We start from the raw sequence: 17,582 nt of genomic DNA, 5'->3' as shown, positions 1-17,582 counted from the left end.
ATTTCATCCAGCGATGTCAAAACGCTGACATACTGTATGTTATTGTTTTCTTAAGGAGTCGCTACAGTTATTTTGTACATATTTAGTGTCATGTGTTTTCATTGATTATTTATTTATTTGAAAAGTACATTATTATTTTCTACATTAGTCAAGAAGTTAATTACATTTATGAGCGCTACACAAGATTTCCTCTACTGCATATAAAATCCAAAACGGAAATAAAATAAATACTATTACTAAATTACAAAATGAAATATGCTGTTGAACATTTTAAAATGGGCATTGAAATGTGTGGTTCGGTTTAACAAAAATAAAATGTGATTTGAAAAAAAATATACAAATTTTGGTGTTTTCTAGTGTTTCAGTTTAATGTTTGGGTATTTTTTATTCTAATGATAATGTCTTTTTTTCCAATATATAAAATGTAAACATTAGAATATTTTTATATTATCTTTAAAAAAAACTCCATGAAAATTAGCATTTCCTTTAAACTGTTATTTTTCACAGAAATGTTTTTTTCCCTCCTATTTCAATGTTATTTGCGGCTAGCCTAGGCAGGTCTAAAAATAAAGAAGTACAAAAGACGTGCAATCTTTTTGGTGCTTTCCCTTTGGATTGCGTAAACCTGACGCTGTACTTCCCCAAAGATGCGGCCTTTTTTTCCCAACTAATACGGATTCTTTGAAAAATATTTATGTATGGAGAAAAAAAAACACACACAGGCACGGGGAGAACATGCAAACTCCACACAGAACGCCCAGCACCCAGACTTGAACCTACGACTTCTGAATTCCGAGTCAGCTGTGCAAATCATGTTTCTGTGCTGCCTTATATTCTAATATTTTTTATTCATTTTACAAGAATTTAAATTAATTTTTTTGTTTCAATTTAAGTGGAGAATCGGAACATCCACCGTGTCATTTTTTAAATTCATGGTGTGGAAAAGCGCACATACCACAGGGCAATGCATGAACATACAAGATTAAGGCAAAATACATCCATCCATTTTCTTTGCCGCTTATCCTTACGAGGGTCGCGGGGCGTGCTGGAGCCTATCCCAGCTGTCAACGGGCAGGAGGCGGGGTACACCCTGAAGTGGTTGCCAGCCAATCGCAGGTCACATCGAGACAAAAATCGACACTAATTAAGGCTAAATAATAAAGTAAAATAAAAACCGTCGAAAACAGAATTACCTGAAAAATGACTCAATTACATAGATTTGAGGAGATGTAAAATCTTATTCATCCATATATAAACACATTTTGTCGAGCCTTACTTTCTCATACAGTGCAGTTACTTGTGTTGCTATTGTTAAATTTCATTCTTTTTTTTTTAAAAAAAAGTGTACTCAATGGGTTTTTGTTGGCGGCACGGTGGAAGAGCTGTAGAGCGTTAGCCTCACAGTTCTGAGGTCCCGGGTTCAATCCCGGACCCGCCTCTGTGGAGTTTGCATGTTCTCCTCGTGCCTGCGTGGGTTTTCTCTGGGAACTCCAGTTTCCTCCCACATCCCAAATGCAACCGACATTAATTGGACACTCGACATTGCCCCGAGGTGTGATTGTGAGTGCGGCTGTTTGTCTAAATGTGCCCTGCGATTGGCTGGCGACCATTTCAGAGTGTACCCCGCCACCTGCCCGTTGACAGCCGGGATCGGCTCCAGCACTCTCCGCGACCCTTGTGAGGATAAGCGGCTCAGAAAATGTATGGATGTATTTATTGGGATCATTAGAATCATTTTCAAATATGACTTTTTTTTTCCTTTTCATATACTATTGTGATGAAAATGTCTTTTACGCTTTAACTGAGTCACTGCTGACTGTACGGCACCGCGTTTACAAGCAACATAGTCCAAAAATAAAGAAGTGAAGATGAAAACATCTCTGGTGCTTTCCACACGTATGATGTGCACATCACACTCGTCAGCTGTTTTCCCCTTTTTTTTAAAAAAAATAAATTGTTGCGAAACATTTGACTCGCATCCCAAACAAACCTCCGCCCCCTCCATTACCCACCAAGTCAGCGTTGGTATTTCCCACTGTCATACTCCATGATGATGTGTTTCTTTTTAAAATGTGAAAATCCTATTTGATGGCACATAACGAAAAAAAAAACTACGCGTCAACATGTTTGTAAAGCCACTTTGGCACTCTCACAAGAGGTAGCAAATCCTTAGGATAGAGTGTATGGCGTTTACAAGCTACCGTAATTTCCGGCCTACAAGCCGCGTCTTTTTTCCACACGCTTTCAACCCTGCTGTTTATGGGGTGATGCGGCTAATTTCTGCATTTTTTCTAAAGGCCAAAAGGGGACACTCGAGCGAAAAAGGTAAGAGTGGGGCTGGAATATATGTGCAGAGGAAGTGACTTTTACCGGCCATGTGAGTGCTGCGCTAACGTTGCCACTGTGCTAGCGTGTTGCTGCTGTGTTACTGGCGTGTCTGTTATTTTTACTGGGAAGTACCAGTCCGTGCTCTGCTAACATTGGCACTGTGCTAGCGTGTTGCTTCTGGGTTACTGGGGAGTCTCAGGGATTTTTACCGGTAAGTACCTGTCAGCACCGTGCTAGCGTTAGAATTAGTGCCATGCTAGCGTTAGCGTTAAACTCTATCTGTGTACCGTCTTTCTTTGTAAATATCTCGTGTTTCAATGTGGCCACTTGTGGCTTTTACACAGCTGTGGTTTATGTATGTATGTATGTATGTACCAAATGGTATTTCCTTTACAAATGTACTGGGTGAGGCTTATGTTTGATGAATAGATAAAATAAAACAAATGTCACCCCCCACAGTCACGCCATAAGCCATTTACTGCTGAGGTCCAACATAGTGGAATTGTCATGTCAGTACCCAAGCCGCTTATCCTCACAAGGGTTCCAGGAAAGCCGGATCCTACGCCAGCTAGCTTTGGGCGAAAGGCAGACTACACTCTGAACTGTTCGGCAGTCAGATATCGGCACCATCACTGAGCGGGACTCGATCCCACGCTGCCCCCTCCAAAGGCAGGCGTGTGTACCACTTACACCATCAGGGACTTTTTCAACATGGAATTATTGGAATAAAATTCCAAGCTGAATTTTGAACAGAAATATTCATTGGATTCCAACTCCTACATTCAAGTTGTCTGTATTTAGATTTTAACCGCCCCACACCCCCCGAACCGCCACACCGAGTCCTGTCAGGTACTCTTTGGATGAAGCCAGAGACACTTGCATTTCGGGGAAAATTCCCCATTTCCCCTCCATTGCAAGAACGATTGTACATAAACTAGTATGTGTCCACTTTTCTTCGTGGATCCACGAACAAATTGGTTACTATTTTTATAAAAAGTCGTCAGGTGAGTCTGAAGACTCGCTAAATATAGCGCGAAAGTCTCTAAATAGGCACAGCGACACTAAATACAATAGCAACTGTAATTCCGGGAAGGGCGGGACACACTTTTGTTACCGTCTCGACGAGCATTGGACAAAGAATCTGTGGCTTCTATTTCCGAGGGCGAAGCCCGGCAAGCAGCCGCAAAGACAATTCAAAACATTTACACTCATATGGGGCGCCCGACATCTTTTTTGGTTTTTTTTTACGTTTTTTTAACAGTATACAATTCTAGAGCACGGAGAAAAAGGGAGCCGCACTTAACTGATTGACTCTTCCGCCATATATAGGAGCAGTAAAACAAAGACAACGAGCACCGCAGCTGATGTCGCCCACAGCTTACGCAGACGGAGGGGCCAGCGGTTGGGAATGTCTGCATTGAACCGCGTGTGAATGCCATCAGTAAAAATGAAAAACGTTTTCTCTTGGACACATTTGTGTTCGCAGGGAGGGAGCTTTACGCTACGTCGGTCGCAGCGAAGTGAAGTGACATGAACGGATGTGGGGACGGCACACCAGCACACCGCCTGCGCTGTTTGACATCCGTGACAGGAAACAAACTGGGTGGTGTCGTGTCTCGAGATTTTGCAGCAAAATTGCAAAGTCCGTCTTTGAGTTGCCTTTACATTCACACAAGTAACCCCGCAACTTAAATGGCTTCTCTCTTGAAAAGTACATACACTAGCCGCCCCTGCTTAAAAGGCGCAAGTCCCCACATTGAAACATGAGATGTCTAAAAAGAAAGACGGTACACAGAAAGGGTTTTCAAAGTTTTAACACCTTAGCTTAGCTTAAAATAGCAACAGCACAGTAGCACGAACAGGGGTGGTTTAAAAAAAAAAAACAGTCGTGGCAGCTATACAGCAGCAACACGCTAGCGCGGCGCTAACAGGGCCGGTTAAAAAAAACTTACCAGTAAAAATCACTGAGACATGGCAGTAACAGAGCAGCAACAAACTTAGCACAACGTTAACGCGAGCGAAGCCCTAACGGGGCCGGTAAAAAAAAAAAAAAAAAAAAAAACATACCGGTAAAAGTCACTTCCTCGGCATATTCCACCCGTCTTACTTTTTCCGTTTGAGTGCCCCTTGCGAAAAAATGCACAAATTAGCCGCATCGCCGCAGGGTTGAAAGCGTGTGGAAAAAGTTGTTGTTTATAGGCTAATTACTGTAATTAGCTTTTTGACTCCTCAAGGTGAAAGTCACTCATTCATTGCCGGTTCTAGTTTTCGCCCATGTGCATCCACACATATCGCACATACCTGCGCTTGACATTGCTCCCATTTCTTGACAGCAAGAGGGTGAGGACAGATGCTAAGGAATGTGGAATGGTAAAGTTTTGGGTTTTTTTTAACATCGTATAATAAGGCCTAACCAGCTGGAAAGCGTTGGCCTCACAGTTCTGAGGACCCGGGTTCAATCCCAGCCCTCCATGTGTGGAGTTTGCATGTTCTCCCCGTGCCTGCGTGGGTTTTTTCCGTGCACTCCGGTTTCCCCCCACATCCCAAAAACATGCAACATTAATTGGACACTCTAAATTGACCCTAGGTGTGATTGTGAGTGCGGCTGTTTGTCTAGATGTGCCCTGCGATTGGCTGGCAACCCCTTCAAGGTGTACACCTCCTGCCCGTTGTCAGATGGGATAGGCTCCACCACTCCCCGCGACCCTTGTGAGGATAACCGGCTAAGAAAATGGATGGGATGGATAATTGGACGCTCTAAATTGCCCCTCGGTGTGATTGTGAGTGTGGCGGGTAACCAATTCAGGGTGTTACCCGCCTCCTGCCTGTTGACAGCTGGGATCGGGTCCAGTACTCCCCGTGACCCTCGTGAGGATAAGCGGCTAAGAAAATGGATGGATGGATTTTATTATCACGGCTGGGTAAACAACATGTCCTTCATGATGGGGGGGGGGGGGGGGGGAGGGTTCATTGTGCATTCAAACTGGCCACAGGGCAACCTCGTCGCTTAAATCTCTTCTTTTTCAGAAATTCCAACATTAATAGTTTATCTTCTTTTGAGGATGTTAAGGACCAGCGTGATGTGTTATGTTCTGCAAACAAAAACTAGGAGAGACTGATTGAAATGACAAATGCCTGACGTTACGTGACCAGCCGAAGCTTTATTGACGCAAACGCATTTGTCGGTGGTTGCACATTAACTTGCACACGAAACCATGGCGGACATGTCAGGTCGTATCCTGGCGAAAGGGGGCCTCTCGTTCCGCCAGAATCTTCTGCACTTCTGCTCATCTTGTATCTTGAGAACGTTCTGTAGACTTTATTAGTTTCAGTACTTTCAACTAACGTGGTGGCCCCGAATCAGAACGACTCGACGACGACTGCTAAGTCTGTCACAGAACAGCAGCGCTGGCAAATCTGCCACAATTTGGTCCCGCTGAATTAGTCACTTACTCACCTGTCATCTTTTTTTAGACCAGTCATGCCTAAAAACCTCACACAATGGCCAAAGAGGCATAGCTGCGTGCAATCAAGCGTTTAAAGTTGACGCAAAGAAGAAAATATAACACTCAAGAGTTCAATGCTGCAGCCAAAAGTTTGCGTGGGTGTGTCTTTAAGGTGCGTGGGTGTGAGCGGCAACGACGGTCAGCTGGTTTACTGGAAGCGCTTGTGGAAAAAAAAGCACGAGAGAAACTTTGCTTGGTGCTACGATGATTCCTCTTCCCGAGACTCACAATGCGTGTTGTGGGGAAAAAAATGTACACATGCGTCAGACGAAAGGAAGACTGCGAGATCCAAAAAGTCTGCACCGAAAAACAAAACAAAGAAAAACAAAACAACGAATTCTAATCATATGAGCAAAGTTTTCTCCTCAATTCTCATGACAACAGAGCCAATGGAATTCCATTCGCTTTTGCACACGTTTTCACAAGTTTCTTGTGAGAACAGAAAATTACTTTGCATTACATTTTGCATAAATTTATACCACGGTGCATTCTCATAAGTACAATTGACATTTTTTAAAATTTTCTTTGCCGCTTATCCTCACGAGGGTCACGGGGAGTGCCGGAGCCTATCCCAGCTGTACGCAGGCAGGAGGCGGGGTGCACCCTAACCAATCGCAAGGCACATTGAGCTACACTCGCAATCACACCTATGGGCAATTTAGAGTGTCCAATTAATGTTGCAAGTTTTTGGGATGTGGGAGGAAACCGGAGTGCCCGGAGAAAACCCACGCAGGCGGGTCTGGGATTGAACCCGGGACCTCAGAACTGTACCACCGTACCCCCACATTAAAAAAAACATTTGACAACGGTGAAATACAAAATATAACATTTTTTATATTGTTTCTCTTTTTTTTTTTTGTCCCGTGAGTAGAAATCAAATTGCGCTGTCTTACGTTCAATAGCAACTTTTATGGCCTCATCCTGAAAATTGTGGTCATCACGTGGCATCAATTTTGTACAAATTCATCCAAAATTCCCACGAGAACAGAGCAAAATGGCTTTTTTTTAACTTTTTTTTTTTTTTTTTTTTAAATACAATTTCATACTAAATTCTCGGTAGAATAGCAAACTATAACGCATGACGTTTTGGACAAAATCTTGGAAAATTCTCATGACAACAGAGCAAATCTCTTCTTCTTTTCCTTTCAGCTTGTCCCGTTAGGGGTCGCCACAGCGTGTCATCTTTTGCGATCTTAGCCTATCATCTGCCCTCATGTCTTCCCTCAGCACATCCATAAACCTTCTCTTTGGTCTTCCTCTCGCTCTTTTCCCCGGGAGCTCCCCCTCCACCTTTCTCATTCACGCACATATATTCTGTTTTGCTTCGGCAAATCTTCATTCCTCTCCTTTCCGATGCGTGTCTCCATCTTTCTAATTGTTCCTCCGCGTGCTCCCTGCTTTCACAATATCATCTGCGAACATCATGGTCCAAGGGGATTCCAGTCTAACCTTATCTGTCAGCCTATCCATTACCACTGCAAACAGGAAGGGGCTCAGAGCTGATCCCTGATGCAGTCCCACCTCCACCTTAATTTCTTCTGTCACACCTAAGGCACACCTCACCATTGTTCTGCTGCCATCATACATGTCCTGTACTATTTTAACATACTTGTCTGCCACACCGGACTTGCGCATGCAGTACCACAGTTCCTCTCTTGGTACTCTGTCATAGGCTTTCTCTAGATCCACAAAAGACACAATGTAGCTCCTTCTGACCTTCTCTGTACTTTTACACTAGCATCCTCAAGGCAAATAATGCATCTGTGGTACTCTTTCTAGGCATGAAACCATACTGTTGCTCGCAGATACTTACTTCTGTCCTGAGTCTAGCCTCCACTACTCTTTCCCATAACTTCATTGTGTGGCTCATCAACTTTATTCCTCTGTAGTTCCCACAGCTCTGAACATCCCCTTTGTTCTTAAAAATGCAAACTAGAACACTTTTCCTCCATTCTTCAGGCATCTTTTCACCCGCTAGTATTCTGTTGAATAAGTTGGTCAAAAACTCCACAGCCATCTCTCCAAATTGCTTCCATACCTCTACCGGTATGTCATCAGGACCAACTACCTTTCCATTTTTCATCCTTTGTAGTGCCTTTCTGAATTCCCCCTTACTAATCATTGCCACTTCCTGGTCCTTCACACTTGCCTCTTCAACTCTTCCTTCTCTCTCATTTTCTTCATTCATCAACTTCTCAATAGAGCAAATAGCATGTAATAACAATAATAATTATATATTTATATATATATATATATGTATGATAATAAATAATTTAGTAAAGCAGTAGCATTACTTTTTTTGTACAAAGTTTCGCAAAGTTCTCATGACAACAGCAAATTTCTTTTTGTATGAATCCTTACTAAAATCACATGAGAACAGTGCCAACTGCAACAGGAGCACTGCGTTACTTTTCGTCCATTTTATTGTTTTTTGATGGCGAATCACTTTGCATCAATATCATAATAATATACAGGCCTACCATTTTAATGCCAAGCCACTATTACTGTCTCAATGATGAGCCATTATTGTGCCTTGTGTCATTCTGAGCTCGCAAGACAAACATTGCGCTTCATTCTCAACGTCTGATGTCATTTACTGTGCAGTGTTGCCTGCAGATCAGATATGATACGTGCAAAGCGTGTACGCGAGTGTGTGACAGAAAGAGTGTGTTTGTGCATGAGAGAGAGGAAGCCGAGGGGGAGGAGTGACAGAAAGTCAGGTGATTTAGCGGATAGCCAAAGCTGCATGGGATAAGAAAGACACACATAAACATGCACACACACACACACACACACACCACAGTTTTTCGACGGCCCTTTTATTGCCCTTATCAAGAAAGCCACGCTGGAATGAACGCCCGCACACACACAAATGAAGGTTGTGAAGAGCGCTTCCTGGACGGATGGCAGAGTGCCTGGGCTTGGGGGTGGTCGTCTGCGCCCCAAAAGAACCAGACGCCCCCTACCTCACCCTATCCCGCCTTCCTCCGGGTAGGGTGAAGCGAGCCTTGATGTAATGTTACATCATCTTAAACACAGTTGGTTGCTTAAAACCTAACACTTTTGACCAGGTTGAAATTGGAATAAGAGATACAACAATTGTGTAATAACGCAGCCCCTGTACATAAACGTGTCCCCTGACTGTTTTTGATTCCAATTGAGGACTAGTAACCCCCCCCCATCATGGCTGCAAAGAAGTGACACTAGATACAGTAAGTTCTGTGGGAAAGGAAAATCACTTTCCAATGAAAGGTGATAGTTTTGCATTGCTTTTTTCTTGTGAATGTTAATCAATTCTGTGTTCCATTAGCATTTCTGCATTTTTGTTTTGTTTCAAAGATTTCATTAACGCGAGTTCATGTTTTCGTACGCTACATTTTGTAACAATAAAAAAATAATTTTTGTTGCTTCCCCCCCCCCATTATTGCTTGTTTAAAGTTATTTTGCAATTTTGTTAATAAAAAAAAGATTGGAGTCGCTACAGATACGGTAATGCACTCCCAGCCTCGCCTACTCTACTACTAAAGCATACATTTTAAGTAAAAAATAAATATATTTCTTTAATAATTTCATTATAGAAAGTATTTAAACTATACATGTATTTCTGCTATGCAGTTTATTAGCAGGGAAAGCTAGAAAATGCTTTAAAAAGCCCGTTTTTTAGGCTTGGAACGCATTATTTCTTCTTCCATTCATTGTAATGGAAAATATTGATTCGGATTTCGAGCAAATCACTTCTTGAACCGCCTTCTGGAACGGATTGTGGTCGAGAACAGTCGAAACTCGTGCTATAAAAGTTCAATGATTATACAATATAAACTGTAAACATACAATAGGGACACAAAAAAACTGCACATGTAAAATGTATATAATATAAAGTAGGTCTTGTCTTTGTGCTAAATAGTATTCAAAAGCCAGCAACTTGACATTATTTTGATTGCGTTGATTCTCATACGCCCAGTTATCAGTAGGTGACCACACTTGGGCAACAAATTTGTAAACCCCCACCCCACCCCACCACACTACAGGTGTTTATTTTTTTACTTCTGCTCTCAAAAATATGCATTTGCAACAGAGTTGTACAGGTTATAGGTCACATTAATAATGGATTTCTTGTACAATTATTTAACTTTGCCTCATTGGTGTGCATACTTTATATAGCCAATGTATCTGCATTTAAGAGCCGGGGTGTCGCGTGACCTCGACGAGTCTGCGTGTCAGTGTCTGGGTGTGAGCCGTGGCCCACAGCAGTCCCTGTATGAGTGCCCAGATGTATTAATCTGTTCTCTGGGCATTCATAAACATAAACATCTCACAAGTTCTTCGGCAACAATGTTTCTCCTTTCCCACAATGCAAGGGAATCACCGTAAGTATACTAGTGTAAAAACAAATTATATAGTAATATTGTTAACGTCCAGCCCTGGCGCAGTACCCAGATTTTTGAAAATCACATTACCTAGGAGGTGTACATTATTTGCTGATTTTTGCCATTAATGGCAACTCTTGATGTCGAACCTTCCACCAAAAGTGAAGGTTGAGGTTGGGGTGGGTTAAAAAAAAAAAAAGCAACTTCCGAATTTGTCTGTTATTCACTTCCATCCTGTGTGTGTGTCATCGCTTACAAATGCGGAGAGAAAGTCCTGGCATCTCGGGGAACGCTCAAGTGTGACGGATAGTATTTGGACACAAGTCAGTTTGAGAAAAATAGACTGTGGGATCTTCACGGTGTAAAGGTCACAAGCGCGGCAATAACAAGAAGTAAAATGTTTGCACAGTCGACAGCACGCGCGCACGCAACACACAATATGATTTCAAGTGGATCGCAACAGGCATATCAACTGTAGATATGGTACGCTGACCCTAAAATGGGTCAGGTTATAAGGTTATGTTATATTGCCAGTAAAGGTGATCATGAACAAAAATATCCAGAATAAGGTTCTAGTGTATTAAAACTGTATTTCTACGGTCGTAACTGCTTCAGTTTTTACAATGACTGAAAACTACATTCCGCTTATACATTTTTTTTTCCAAACAAGAAGGAAGGAAATAATTTTTGCATCTTGATTTCATGCTTTAATGGGGGTGGCGGCGGTATGATACGGACGGAGACTACACTTAGATTTCTTGGGGCAACATGAAAACTGTCGCGACTAAGATGCAGAAATAGCCTATAAGCCGCGATTTTTCTCCCATGCGCTTTCAACCCTGCGGCTAATTTGTGTATTTTTTCCCAACGGCCGCATGGGGGCCACTCGAGCGAAAAAGGTAAGAGTGAGACCGGTGGAATATATGTGCCGACGAAGTGACTTTTACCGGTATGTTTTTTTAAACGGCCCTGTTAGCGCTGTGATAGCTTTAGCACTGTGCTAGTGTGTTGCTGCTTTGTTACTGCCGTGTCTCAGTGATTTTTACCAGTATGTTTTTTTTTTTAACCGGCCCTGTTAGCGCTGTGCTAGCGTGTTGCTGCTGTGTTACTGCCATGTCTCAGTGATTTTTACCAGTATCTTTTTTTTAAGCGGCCCTGTTAGCGCTGTGCGAGCATTAGTGCTGTGCTAGCATGTTGCTTCTGTGTTACTACCGTGTCTCAGTGATTTCTACCAGTATGTTTTTTTTTTAACCAGCCCTGTTAGGACTGCGCTAGCGTTAGTGCCGTGCTGGCGTGTTGCTGCTGTGTTACTGCCGCGTCTCAGTGGTGTTGATATGTTTTTTGTTTTTGTTTTTTTACCGGCCCTATTTGTGCTACCATGTTGTTGCTATGTTAAGCTAAGCTAAAGTATTAAAACTTCGAAAACTCTTTCTGTGTACCGTCTTTCTTTGTAAATATCTCGTGTTTCAATGTGGGTTTCAATGTGGGCAATTGCGGTTTTTACACAGGTGCAGCTTATGTATGTACCAAATGGCATTTCCTTTACAAATGTACAGGGTGAGGCTTATAAACAGGTGTGCTCCGTAGGCCGGAAATTACGGTAATTATTATCCGCACATTGTAGAGAATATATGCCTGTGAGCATTGCTAGATTGTCTGGCTACATGCGTTGTCGTGCCGTTGGTGTTCAAATAGCCAAAAGTTGCATTGATGCTCATTTCATAAAACCGTCTCTGGAATTTTGCATTGTACACAATAGTTAAGTTGGGGGACTTTAGGAAGACAAATTTATGGTCTGGTTAAATCAACAATGTGTAGTTCTCAATGCTTTACGGATTGGCTTACAGGAAACGTCTACTTAGCGTGCGGCGGCAGAGCAAGTCCCGTTCGCCACGACCTCACCCCAAGCGCAGCCTCACAACGGAAATACTTCAGGGAAAAACAAGCGCTGAAATGCGAGCATACTCATGCCAGAGGTCTGCAAGGAGTATCTGACCTCGTTTTCCCCTGCCCTCCTAAAACAATTTGATCAACTGAGAAATTGAAACAGAGTTTAATGCAGTATTAACTTTTGTCCATCCATTTTCTTTGCCGCTTATCCTCACAAGGGTCGCCGGAGCCTGTGTACACCCTGAACTGGTTGCCAGTCAATCGCAGGGCACAAAGAGACAAACAGCTACCCTCACAATCACACCTAGAGGCAATTTAGACTGTCTAATGAATGTTGCATGTTTTGGGGATGTGGGAGGAAACCAGAGTGCCCAGAGAAAACCCACGCAGGCACGGGGGAGTACATGCAAACTCCACACAGGCGGGGCCGGGATTGAACCCGGGACCTCAGAACTGTGAGGCCGACGCTTTCCAGCTGATCCACCGTGCGGCACCGAGTCATACATTTCATGCCAGTAGCACCAAATGCTAAAGAAAAGAATCCTCATTTATCAGAAATACTTTTGGTAATCCTAACTGACCAAAATCAGGAAAATTTTGATTTCATGTCAGGCTGAAAAAAATAAAAATAAATCTGACGCTTCTTTGTAAATACAGTGTACAGTGTATCCTGACACAGTGTGTGAACCATGTCAAAGTTTAGTTGAAAATAGAATGCAGAACAATTTTTTTCTCCCTCCTTGTCTTGACTGGCCATCAACTCAAGGGTGTGCCAGCGAACTTGTTGCCAACAACATTTTTTTTTTTTTTAAGGCAGACGGACACAACCCAGCAAAACCAGTTTATGTGCGCCCATTTTTGGGAATGAGTCAGCATGTTTACGCGATTTTATAACAATATTTAACGTACATAACCAAATTCTGCTCACAGTGGTGGATCACGTATGCGCACCGTGCGGGCGGGGGGTGTGGGAGCATGAGTTCGGGTTCTGTCGACGTTTAAGAGAAGTCACGTGACTTGCAATATCCAGTACTTCTATTCTCCGGGTGGGGGCGCCTGACAGAAGGCGGGTCAAAGCCATTTGCAAAGAAATGCAGTAGTACAATAATATAATTTATACTCCACGGAGCTGGGAGCTCTGACTCTGGATAATTGGCTCACAAATGCCACTTAGCTGCAATTTATTTATCGTCACACACATACACACATGCTTAAAAAAAATATTCATTTAATAGTGAATAGAAGTCACACATTAGATACAGGTACATTTTAATATTCAAAGATACAATAAAAGGCTGAAACATTATTCAAAAATAGATACACGTACAAATACTTAATTACGTACAGTAATTCTAATGCTCAGTTTTGATTGACAGGGTCTTATACAGCTGTTGGACCGTTTTTAATGCGAACAAATACATAAAAAAAAAACCTTAGCTAGAATATTGATAATGGGAATGGGCAGCACAGTGGTAATTTTTTTTTTTTTTTTAAATGTGGAGGTACGGTGGTACAGTTCTGAGGTCCAGGATTCGATCCCGGACCCGCCTGTGTGGAGTTTGTATGTTCTCCCCGTTGCCTGCATGGTTTTCTCCGGGCACTCCGGTTTCCTCCCACACCCCAAAAACATGCAACATTAATAGGACACCCTAAATTGCCCCTCGGTGTGATTGAGAGTGCGGCTGTTTGGCTCCATTTGCCCTGCGTTTGACTGGCAACCAGTTCAGGGTGTAATCCCGCCTCCTGCCTGTTGACAGCTGGGATAGGCTCCAGCTTTCCCCGTGCCCCTCGTGAGGATAAGCGGCAAAGAAAATGGATGGATGGATGGAATAGGATACTTTTTGATAAAAAGTAATGTGACAAATATAGAAATTGCTCACATCCATCCATCCATTTTTCTGAGCCGCTTATCCTCAAGAGGGTCGAGGGAATGCTGGAGGCAATCCCATCTGTCATCTGGCGGGAGGCTGAACTAGTTGGCAGCCAATCGCAGGGGACGGAGAAACAAGCATTCGCGCTCACAATCACACCGAGGGGCAATTAAGAGTCTCCAATGAATGCATGTTTTTGGGATGGGGTGGGGGGCGGACCGGCGTGTGACTGGGATTTGAATCCTCAGAACTGTGAGGCCAACACTCTCACCAGTGTATGAGTACACATTTTTGTAGGTCATATTATTAGCTACATTATGTACACCAGTCATTAGATAGTTAAGTAATATACAAATGTGACAATAATACAATTAAATAAAAAACAGCTAGCACATTTCATATTTTTACAGTTTGTAAATTTTGACAGGCAGCTTTGCATGCTTTGACGGGATTTTAATTTTTGTAATGCATTTAAGAATTTAGAAAAAAAAATAATATTCATACATAACACTGATTTGCTCTTATGAATAAGCTCAGCTGTGGCACTGATTTGATTGACGCGGTTGTATTTTCTGCGCCGCGTCACACAGACGTTTGACCTCCTTGAGGTCCACTGAATATGTCAACAGAATATTACAAGCAACTGTCCAGGTACAACAAAGCATTCTTGTGTTTCAAAGGCAAACACTTTCGGAGTGGATGTGACGAGATAAGTTTTAGATGAACTTTGTTATCCCAACCGCGATTCCATCGATGATGACAATGAGGGACTTTTTATGACAGTCGTGTCACAGGTGGTTATTTATTTTTCTTGAAAAGAAAACAGTCATGTAAATGTAATGTTAAAAAGAAAAAAAAAAAAAGGTCAACGCCATTTTGGGACAATTACATGCGGGCGCAAATATTTGCGTGGCGGGATTGTGACACGCATACGGGCCACGCTCGGCTGCGGCCTTCACGCCTAAACGACATCTGGGAATGTTTGCGTGCCAAAATTTACGGACAACAAAAAACAGTAGTGTTTGGGAGGCTTACAACAGCTACAAGCCTCGTTTCTGTTATTATCTTTTAGTAGCTTGCTTGATTTTTCAGAGTTTATTCCGTACTCTTGGAGCAGTCGACACAAACGCACACTGCGAAGCTTGCACGAGATAAGGTGGGAAAGAAGATTAAAATCACATAAAATGCTACTTTGGGGAGTTGCTGGAACCACGCGGGAGGTTCTAAAAGACAATTCCTGAATCCACATTCCTTTTGGGGTCAACTAAGGACAGTGGCTATTCTCCGTACTCCGGCGCCATCTGGTGGGTCACTTGCAAAACATCTTTCGCAGGTTGAGTTTTCTATTTGGCGCGGGGGTTAATCGAGGGCAGAGGAACTCAAAGTTGGATTCTTTGCAAAGAAAACTCTGATTTTCAACCGTCCCTGAAGGAAACATCTGACATTGTTGATTATTTAGTTTGGAAGATCGGTTGTGTGACGAAAGTTGTCATTTCAAACAGTCCCTGTAGAAACTGGAAGACGTGTAAATATATGCATTCAGTAGCTCAATTGCTTGAGGAAATGTGTAAATTCAGATTCTGCAAAAAGGAAACACTGGTTAGAAAGGAGAGGAGGTCAAAAAAAATTATGACATTTATTTCGAGGATTTAAAAAAAATGGAACATGCTTTCTGTAATTTCACACCTCCACCTTTGATTTCAAACAGTCACCGAAGGCAACAGCTAACTGCCAAACACAGACACAAGATGGATAGCTACTTAGTTTGCTGATCAGTTTTAGGTGAGGAAAGCTATGATTTCAGATTGTCCGTGAAGGAAACACACCAACACAGAAATAGTTTTGTTAGAAACTCAGATGTATGAATAAACGCGTGATTTTTATAGTTAACAGACTGCAAGATTAGTTGCCCGAGAAGTGGTGAGATTTCAGACTGTCGCTGAAGGCAACAACCCAAACTTTAGTTGCTAGTTGGATAGCTCAAGTGGGCAAAGGAAACTGTCCCTGAAAGCAACACTCTAAGAAAACTGAGTTTTGACTGTCTATGAAAGCCACACTCGAGAGGAGAGCTATGATTTCTGACTGTACCTTAAGGAAACAACTGAGGGTAGAAAGATACTAGAAAGTCAGTGCAGGGGAAAAAAGTGTTTAAACTTATTTTTGACTGTTTTCAAATACTGCACTGTAACACTAGAGTAATTTAAAAACATGTACATTTGCATGTCAACACAGTGGTGAGACGTGACAACAGAAGTAACATCCAAATATTGGGTTACAAAAAAAACCTGCAAAATTTTCGAAAGCATAGCAAAAGCTCAGCTCGAATCCAGCAACAACAACAACAACAACAAAAACTACAATTGGAGGTGGAAAACTGAGCAACAAATACAATATACTACAAGCTAACGAAAACTATATCACACAGCAGGCACTAGAAAATCTTACTTTCACTATTTCTTCAGCAACGTTGAATGTTTGACAACCAATTAACATTACATTAACGTGAACCCCCTATAGTTGTTTTACTGAAAAAATAGTGCACAAATACTAATTTAAATAACACCAAAATCCACTGTTTCGTTTTGTACATTTTGTACACAGGGATGTTGCGGATATTTCTTATCTTGTTATCCAAAACATATTTTTCAAGACCAGATCAGAATGAGGAATGTTGGGGGATTCACCAAAATCCTTCCAATGGAGAAAACATTTGAAATTATGTTCCTTAATTTCAATTACATTTTGCTGGATTTAAGTCAAAACACAAAACTTGGGGAAAAAGTGTACTCATAACATTTAGGATGCAATTAGTTCTTACCGTAGAAGAGGACAGTCAGTCGTCTTGAAAGTCGTCGGGGTCCAACATTTTATCATGAGGTGGCTCTGCCTCGTTTTAGCCAGTTGACGTATTTCTGCCCAAAGTTGTACTTGGCTGGATGTGATGTCCGACCCCCCCCCCCCCAATAAAAGAGCTTTAAGATAATGAAAACAAGTGTACAAATGTGGATGGCGGTTGTGGCTCAGGTAAACCATCGCCGGCCACAACACACACATGATAGCCACTGGAAATATGATTTACTAACAGTGTCACGTAGCTGCGTGTCGTTATCGCCTGTCGGAGTGTGGTTTCAAATGTGTCAATGTGGGATGAGAATTTTCCGCGAATTCCGAGCTTTTTCAGCTGAAATTGTAATTTTTGTGTAACCTGTAAATTCGTTGATGATTTTTTTTTTTTTTTTTGGGGGGGGGCGGCTATGACTCTTGGCATCGCTCTCTGGCTGCATTAAATTTGCTGTTTATAATCACGGCAACGTTCCGATTTCCGGCAGCATTTTGCCGGTATTTTCACTCTTGTTAACATTCCATAAAGAAGCGTTTTGTTACTTCGGCACAGTTAGAACTTATAGACATACGTACGCATATGTTATCGAGCAAAAAAGTGGATGCTCCCGGAAAAGGGCTGCGCACGCTGTGTTCCGATAGGAGCAAAAAAAAATATCCAGGAGCATATCTATACCAGTAAACACAAAGGGAAGTTGGACGTAAATTTCTCAAATATTATATTATTAAAAACTGTTACGATTAGGCCTATATGTATCACTGACCTTGGAGGTCACGCA

General features: G+C 42.2%; 1 protein-coding gene across 2 annotated transcripts in view; it reads right to left on the bottom strand.

Annotated features, from left to right (window-relative positions):
* acsl6 (acyl-CoA synthetase long chain family member 6) overlaps positions 1-17,066 on the bottom strand; it is a 56,398-nt gene extending 39,332 nt beyond the window's left edge. For both annotated transcript variants that reach the window (XM_061803139.1, XM_061803142.1), the window contains exon 1: positions 16,781-17,066. The gene's annotated coding sequence lies outside the window, so the exon portion shown is untranslated. The remainder of the gene's footprint in view (positions 1-16,780) is intronic.
* Between the last annotated feature and the right edge of the window lie 516 nt (positions 17,067-17,582).

Source organism: Syngnathoides biaculeatus, chromosome 18, assembly GCF_019802595.1.
Source record: "Syngnathoides biaculeatus isolate LvHL_M chromosome 18, ASM1980259v1, whole genome shotgun sequence".
Classification (NCBI taxonomy): domain Eukaryota; kingdom Metazoa; phylum Chordata; class Actinopteri; order Syngnathiformes; family Syngnathidae; genus Syngnathoides; species Syngnathoides biaculeatus.
Note: the sequence above shows the minus strand (reverse complement) of the source record. Positions and strands in the feature narration are given on the sequence as shown.